Source organism: Hypanus sabinus, chromosome X1, assembly GCF_030144855.1.
Source record: "Hypanus sabinus isolate sHypSab1 chromosome X1, sHypSab1.hap1, whole genome shotgun sequence".
Taxonomy (NCBI): Eukaryota; Metazoa; Chordata; class Chondrichthyes; order Myliobatiformes; family Dasyatidae; genus Hypanus; species Hypanus sabinus.
This window is the reverse complement of record NC_082738.1, coordinates 10,376,675-10,385,051: the sequence shown is the minus strand read 5'-3', so window position 1 is coordinate 10,385,051 and position 8,377 is coordinate 10,376,675.

Below are 8,377 nucleotides of genomic sequence, written 5' to 3'. Positions count from 1 at the left end.
ACAAATGAATTACTAAGCGAAAATATTATAAATTAAACAACTGCCATAAAGGCAGCACAGCCATCAATACCATTAATCAAGTTATTAACATATAATGTAAAAAGAGGCGGTCCCAACACAGACCGCAGTGCAACACCACTAGTCACCGGCAGCCAACCTGAAAAGGATCTCTTTATTCCCACTCTTTGCCTCCTGCCATTCAGCCAATGCTCTATCCATGCTGGTATCTTTCCTATAAAACCATGGGCTTTTAACTTGTTAAGCAGCCTCGTGTATGGCACCTTGTCAAACACTTTTCTCAAAATCCAAGTACACAACATCTACAAATTCTTATTTGTCTATCCTGCTTGTTATTTCTTCAAAGAATTCCAAAGATTCGTCAGGCAAGATTTTCCCTTGCAGAAGCCATGCTGACTATGGCCTATTTTACCATGTGCCTCCAAGTACCATGAAACCACATCCTTACCAATCAACTTCAACATCTCCCTAACCACTGAGGTTAGGCTAATTGGCCTATAGTTTCCTTTCTTCTGCCTCTCTCCTTTCTTGAAAACTGGAGTGACATTTCCAATTTTCCATTCCTCTGGAGTCATACTGGAATCAATTTATTCTTGAAAGATAATTACTAATGCCTCCACAATCTCTTTAGCCATTTCTTTTAGAATACTAGGGTGAATACCTCCTGGCCTAGGTGACTTAACTACCTTCAGACCTTTCAGTTTCCCAAGAAGTTTCTCTCTAGTAATGGTAACTTCACACACTTCCTGACCCCTGACACCTGGAACTTCCACCATCCTGCTAGTGTCTTCTACGGTGAAGACCGATGCAAAATACTTGCTCAGTTCATCCGCTGTTTCCTTGTCCCCCATCACTACTTCTCCAGCATCAGGTTCCAGTGGTCAAATCTCTACTCTTATACACTTTATATATCTGAAGAAGCTTTTGGTATCCTCTTTAATATTATTAACTAGCTTACTTTTGCATTCCATCTTTACCTTCTTCATGACTTCTTTAGTTGCTGCCTGTTGGTTTTTAAAAGATTCCCAATTCCTAAATTCCCATTAATATGTGCCCTCTTTTTGACTTTTATGATGGCTTTGACTTCTCTTGTCAGCAGCGTTTGTGTCATCTTGCCTTTTGACTACTTCTTCTTCTTTGGGATGTATATATCCAGTGCTTTCCAAGTTTCTCCTAGAAGTTCCAGCCATTTCTCCTCTGCCGTCATTCCTGCTAGTGTTCCTTTCCAATCAATTTTGGCCAGCTCCTCTCTCATGCCCCTTTAACTCCCTTTACTCCACTGTAATACTAGCACATCTGACTTTAGCTTCTCCTTCTCAAATTGTAGGGTGAATTCTGACATATTATGATCACTGGACCCTAAGGGTTCCTTTACCTTAAGCTCTCTAACAACATCCAATCTAAAATAGCTGATCCCCTAGTGGGTTCAACAACAAGCTGCTCTAAAAAGCCATTTCATAGGCATTCTATAAATCCACCCTCCTGGGATCCAGCACCAACCTGATTTTCCCAAGCTACCCAGATATTGAAATGCCTCAAGACTATTGTAATATTGCCCTCTTGACATGAAGTTTTGTAATTTGTAGACCACATCTTTACCACTATTTGGGGGTCTTTTTACCCTTGCAGTTCTTTAGCTCTATCCACAATGACTCAACACCTTCTGACCATTTGTCACCTTTTTCTAATGATTTGATTTCATTTTTTTGCCAAAAGAACCATCCCACTTCCTCTGCCTAACAGCCTGTCCTTTTGATACAATGCAAAATGAATGCTCTCTATTCTCTGGAGTTTCAAATTTCAAAGTAAATTTATTATCAAAGTACATACGGAATGCGTCACTGTATACTATTCTGAGATGCATTTCCTTGCAGGCATCCACATTAAATACAAGAAACACAATGGAATCAGTGAAAGACCACACCCAATATGAATGGACAAACACCTAAAAGACACCAATTTGTGGAAATAAATGCTGAAAAAACAAATAGTAATAATAAATATGCAATAAAACACAGAGAACCTGAAATGAAGGGATGGTGAGGGGTTAATCTGCAAAATGTCGATTTCTGCTTTCTCTTGGGGGATGGAGGAGAAGTCACCATCAGAAGATGTGGAATAGAGAAAAATCTACGAGGCATGAAGAATTGAGGAGGAATCATCAGATGAGAGTGGAGGAGGTACACGGAATGGGTGCTGTGTTGTGATAAGGGAGGTGGACTATAACAGGGACAGCATGTAGAGGGTCAGAATTTTGGAGGGGGAAGGTGATTCATGGAGTGAGGGTTCAGAGTGAGAAGGGTCAGTGTGAGGGGTCATGGAGTGAGGCTTCACGGTGTGAGGGAGTCAGTATGTGAATGGGAGAGGCAACAGAGTTATCATGGTTATCATGGAGTTATGGTTGGGAGATTCTGGTGTTTAGGGAAGGTTTGGACAGCTGGGTGCCAAGACATTTCAGTCAGTGAGTGCCGGCAGCTGGATGCGGAAGGAGGGCATTGACTTTGTATTGTATCAAAAGAACAGGCAGGTAGGCAGAGGGGGTGTGTTGGCTCTGCTGGTAAAAAATGAAATCCTTAGAAAGAGGTGTCATAGGATCAGAAGACGTAGAGTCACTATGGTAGTTTAAGAAGCTGCAGGGCTACGAAGACCCGAGTGAGAGTTACATACAGGCCTCAGAACAGTAGCCAGGATGTGGGCTACAAACTACAACCTGAGATGGAAAAGGCATGTCAAAAGGGACAATGTTATGATATCATGGAAGATTTCAATGTGCAGGTTAATTGGGAAAATCAGGCTGGTGCTGGATCCCAAGAGTTTGAATTTGCAGCAGCCCCCCCCCCCCCCCGCCACTATGGGAAAAGGAATCCTGGATTAGGTGTGTAATGAACCAGGTTTGATTAGGGAGTTTAAGGTGAAGGAACCCTTAGCAAGCAGTTATCATAATATGATTGAATTCACTCTGCAGTTTGAGAGGGAGAAGATAAAATCAGATATATCGGTATTGCAGTGGAGTAAAAGGGAATTACAGAGGCATGAGAGAGGAGCTGGCCAAAGTTGATTGGAAAGGGACACTCGCAGGGATGACGACCGAGGAGCAGTGGCTTGAGCCGCTGACTTGCTTTCTTTATAACTGCATCGATATGTTGGGACCGGGTTAGATCCTCAGAGATCTTGACACCCAGGAATTTGAAACTGCTCACTCTCTCCACTTCTGATCTCTCTATGATTGGTATGTGTTCCTTTGTCTTACCCTTCCTGAAGTCCACAATCAGCTCTTTCATCTTACTGACATTGAGTGCCAGGTTGTTGCTGTGACACCTCTCCACTAGTTGGTATATCTCACTCCTGTACGCCCTCTCGTCACCACCTGAGATTCTACCAACAATGGTTGTATTGTCAGCTAATTTATAGATGGTATTTGTGCTATGCCTAGCCACACAGTCATGTGTATATAGAGAGTAGAGCAGTGGGCTAAGCACACAACCCTGAAATGCACCAGTGTTGATCATCAGCAATCCGCACAGATTGTGGTCTTCCAGTTAGGAAGTCGAGGATCCAATTGCAGAGGGAAGTACAGAGACCCAGGTTTGGCAACTTCTCAATCAGGATTGTGGGAATGATGGTATTGAATGCTGAGCTATAGTCAATGAACAGCATCCTGACGTAGGTGTTTGTGTTGTCCAGGTGGTCTAAAGCTGTGTGAAGAGCCATTGAGATTACATCTGCCGTTGACCTATTGTGGCGATAGGCAAATTGCAATGGGTCCAGGTCCTTGCTGAGACAGGAGTTCAGTCTAGTCATGACCAACCTCTCAAAGCATTTCATCACTGTCGATGTGAGTGCTACTGGGCAATAGTCATTAAGGCAGCACACATTATTCTTCTTAGGCACTGGTATAATTGGTTCCTTTTTGAAGCAAGTGGGAACTTCTGCCCATAGCAGTGAGAGGTTGAAAATGTCCTTGAATACTCCCGCCAGTTGGTTGGCACAAGTTTTCAGGACCTTACCTGGTACTCCATCAGGACCTTCTGCCTTGTGAGGGTTCACTCTCTTTAAAGACAGGCTAACATCAGCCTCTGAGACGGAGATCACAGGGTCATCAGGTACAGCAGGGATCTTCACAGCTGTAGTTATATTTTCCCTTTCAAAGCGTGCATAGAAGGCATTGGGTTCATCTGGTAGTGAAGCATCACTGCCATTCATGCTATTGGGTTATACTTTATTAGGAGTTTGAAGAGATTTGGTATATCAACAATACACTCAAAAACTTCTATAGATGTACCATGGAGAGCATTCTGACAGGCTGCATCACTGTCTGGTATGGGGAGTCTATTGCACAGGACTGAAAGAAGCTGCAGAGGGTTGTAACTTTAGTCAGCTCCAATTCCAGTACCAGTCTACAAAATACCCAGGACATCTTCAAGGAGCGGTGTCTCAGAAAGGCAGCGTCCTTTATTGAGGACCTCCAGCACCCAGGGCATGCCCTTTTCTCACTGTTACCATCAGGTAGGAGGTACAGAAGCCTGAAGACACACACTCAGCAATTCAGTAACAGCTTCTTCCCCTCTGCCATCTGATTCCTAAATGGATGAACCTGTGAACACTACCTCACTTTTTAATATGTATTATTTCTATTTTTGCACTATTTTAATTTATTCAATAACCATATTCTGTAATTTATTAATTAATTAATTTATTTATAACCTTTTTGTTCTAGATTATGTATTGCATTGAACTGCTGCTGCTAAGTTAACAAATTCCATGTCACATGCCGGTGATAATAAACCTGATTCTGATTCTGCAGGCAATTTGAAAGGTGCAGGATAGATACGTCCCAAAGATGAAGAAGTATTCTAAAGGGAAGATAAGGCAACTATGGCTGACAGGAAGTCAAACACAGCATAAAGGGACAAGAGAGGGCATACAATATAACAGAAATTAGTGGGGAACTGAAGGATTGGGAAGCTTTTAAAAACCAACAGAAGGCAACTAAAAAAGCCATAAGGAGAGAGAAGATAAAATATGAACTTTTTTCAGATAGACAGTACAAAGAGTAAAAGGGAAGTGTGAGTGTTTATCGGACTGCTGGACGATGAAGCCACACACACAACATGCTGGGGGTCTCAGAAGGCCAGGCAGCATCTAGTAGTCAACATTTTGGGCTGAGACCCTTCAGCAGGACTGGAGAAACAATGATGAGGAGTAAATTTAAAAGGTGGGGGGAGTGGAGGGAGAAACATAGGGTGATAGGTGAAGCCGGGAGGGGGATCCTACTCTGTGATCTCTGCAATCCTCCGATTTTTCGACCACGTGCATTTTTTTTACTTCATCTCTCCTCCTCCTGGTGGCTATTAGCAGAGTTGGCTGACAAGCCAAGTTTGTATGTGGGCCTGGTGAGGAGGCTGCATTGTGGGGGCTTTTGTCCAATGATTCTCTGACTGCTGTTAAAAATTGATAAAGCGGTTTGTTTGTTTAAACCTGTGTTTAAACTAGTTTTGGGGAAAGTGACTAAGGTACTTTATTACGGACGCCATGGGGATTAAGGTTTATAAGGCACTGGTGAGGCCTCACTTGGAGTATTGTCAGCAGGTTTGGGCCACTTAAAGGATGTGCTGAAACTTGAGAGGGTTTAAAGGAGATTCACAAAAATGTTTCCAGGATTGAATAACTTGACATATGAATAGCATTTGTTGGCTCTGGACCTGTACTCGCTGGAATTCGGAAGAATGAGGGGTGGCCTAACTCAAACCTATTGAGTGATGAAAGGCCTTTATTTCATCTCTCCCCTTCCTGGTGGCTGTTAGTGTTGTGGTTTCTCGTGCCCCACAAACGACCAGGAGACGCAGAAGATTCTTCAGGAAGTGTTAAACTTTAATTTGCAAATCAAAGCTGAGACAGTCATTGAGCTAGTCGCTGATTGCCCACCATCCCTGGACATAGCATGTTGTATAGCAATCTTCTGGTTTAGTTGTATTAGCATATGCAATCGGTCTATAGTTGCCTATCACACGTACATCTGCCACTATTGTTTCTACCCATTGACTTAATCATGTTCTAATCTACATCTCTTAGCTACCCCTCATTAACACACCATTGTCTTCTACATTCTTAATATTTCATTCTCCTACTAAATTGGGTACATGCATAGCAAATAGCAAACTCAGATTACATAATTTACATCTCTTAGCTTCCTCTTATTAACACACCATTGTCTTCTACATTCTTAGGATTTCATTCTATAGCAAATAGCACGTTGCAACTTTTATACTCCAATATTAGCAGGGCAAGCTAGCAATGGCAAATTTGCATACAGGCCTGGTGAGGGGGCTGCACTGTGGGGGCTATCGTGTGGTGATTCGCTGCATGCTGTATAATTGCTGTTAAGAATTGATTAAGCAGTTTGTTTGTTTCAGCCCGTGTTTAAACTAGTTTCGGGGAAAGAGTTTAAGGTACTTTATTACGGACGCCACAGGGATTAAGGTTGGATGTGATTCAAAGAGATTATCCACAAAGAATGCTTGTATTTTGAGTGCAGTGGATGTCCGATTTCCTGATGAGCAGGTTATTCAGAGTTCTAATAAAAGTTTTGGGGAAATTTACACTGATTGATCGGTGTTTTGACCAGTCAGCTCGTAAGGATGTCACATTAGTCCAGACTAGCGGTGACATGACTGAAGTCGTGCTACCTGATAGGTTGGGAGATCCTGGAGAGGCGGGACCATGGACAATCCATATTTTTAGAGAAGGGGACATGTAGCTGAGGGCGAAGACTTTAAAGACAAGTCGTTCTCGTTTCTGCAAAGTGAGGGAAAAGAGCTGTCTGATGTGAAAGGTCTCATGGGTCCGTCAGCAGTTGATTTAAATTCTGAGCCGGTTTTGACTTACATCGCTGGCTGATAAATGCAGAAGTGTACCTGCAGAGAGCCAAAGTTATCATAGACTGGGAGTGCTCTCCAGAGTCGAGCCCACACCCAATGGGGAAGAGGAATATGAGGCTTGGGCTGAGGAGACATCTCAGTTACTGGATGAATGGCAGACAGACAGACATACTTTATTGATCCCGAGGGAAACTGGGTTTCGTTACAGCTGCACCAACGAAGAATAGCAAAGAAATATAGCAATAGAAAACCATAAATAATTAAATAATAATAAGTTAACTATTCCAAGTGGAAATAAGTCCAGGACCAGCCTATTGGCTCAGGGTGTCTGACACTCCGAGGGAGGAGTTGTCAAGTTTGATGGCCACAGGTAAGAATGACTGAGGAGACATCTCAGTTACTGGATGAATGACAGTGCTCAGACAATATGATTAAAAACAGAGACTGGTGGAGAGCTTAAAGGGTCTGACGGCTGATGTAATAAGGTTCCTAAAGGCAGAAAATCCATTAGTCACGTTAGTTAATTACTTGCAAACTCTGGAAGATGCCTTTAGCACTGCTGAAACCGCAGCCAATTTTAGGATAAAGATTAGGCACACATTCCAGGAGGAAGGAAATAAACTGCCTCTTTGTTTGTGTCACAAAGGGGGCATTCAACCGTCTGAGAGAAACTGCTTGAGGGTGGAACAAGTTGTGAAGGGCGTGCTGATTGTTCTACATATTTGAATGACCCACAAGGTGCACCCTCCTCCTCCATCTTTTACTGAGTTACTCAGAGAAGTGAGAGGGGAGGAAAACACGATTGAGAAGTGGAACATTTCCAAAAGTCAGGTCCCGTCTCCAGCGGCAGCTGCTGCTGCTAAAGAGACCTGTGATGCCACAGGGATAGAGCTTTCGAGGAATGAGGTGGAAAATCTTCTTGCTGAGCTCGTTCAATGGATGTCTGCTAACGTTTCAGCTGAATGTGAAACCTCACCCACTGATGCACCATCAATAACTCTCCGAGTCAGTGGGGGGGGGGGGGGGCGTGTCCAGACAGGTATATGTAGTTCACCACACCCACCTGTAGGACTTACGACAAAGAGGAGTGCTGCTGAGAAGGGTCTCTTGACTGGAGAGCTGATGAGTATTTTCTGTTACAACTGTGGAGAAGGTGGACATTTCAAGCGAGACTGTGTGGGACAGGAAAATCTTTGGACAGTACTTCAGCGGGTGATTAGACAGAGAAAAAAAGGGACAAAACCACAGAGGGGCCCAGTAAAGGCACGGGCTGGCGTTTTGGAGATGATACGTTTCAATCAGAGTATCAAGAGAAATACAAAGAGCATTTGATGACTCTGAGCCTGCATTCACTGGAATTCAGAAGTCTAAGACCAGAGGACACAGTGTCAAATAGAGGGGTGTCCTTTTAGAAAGGAAATGAGGAGGAATTTCTTTAACCAGAGTGGTGAATCTGTGGAATTCTTTGCTACGGGCAACTG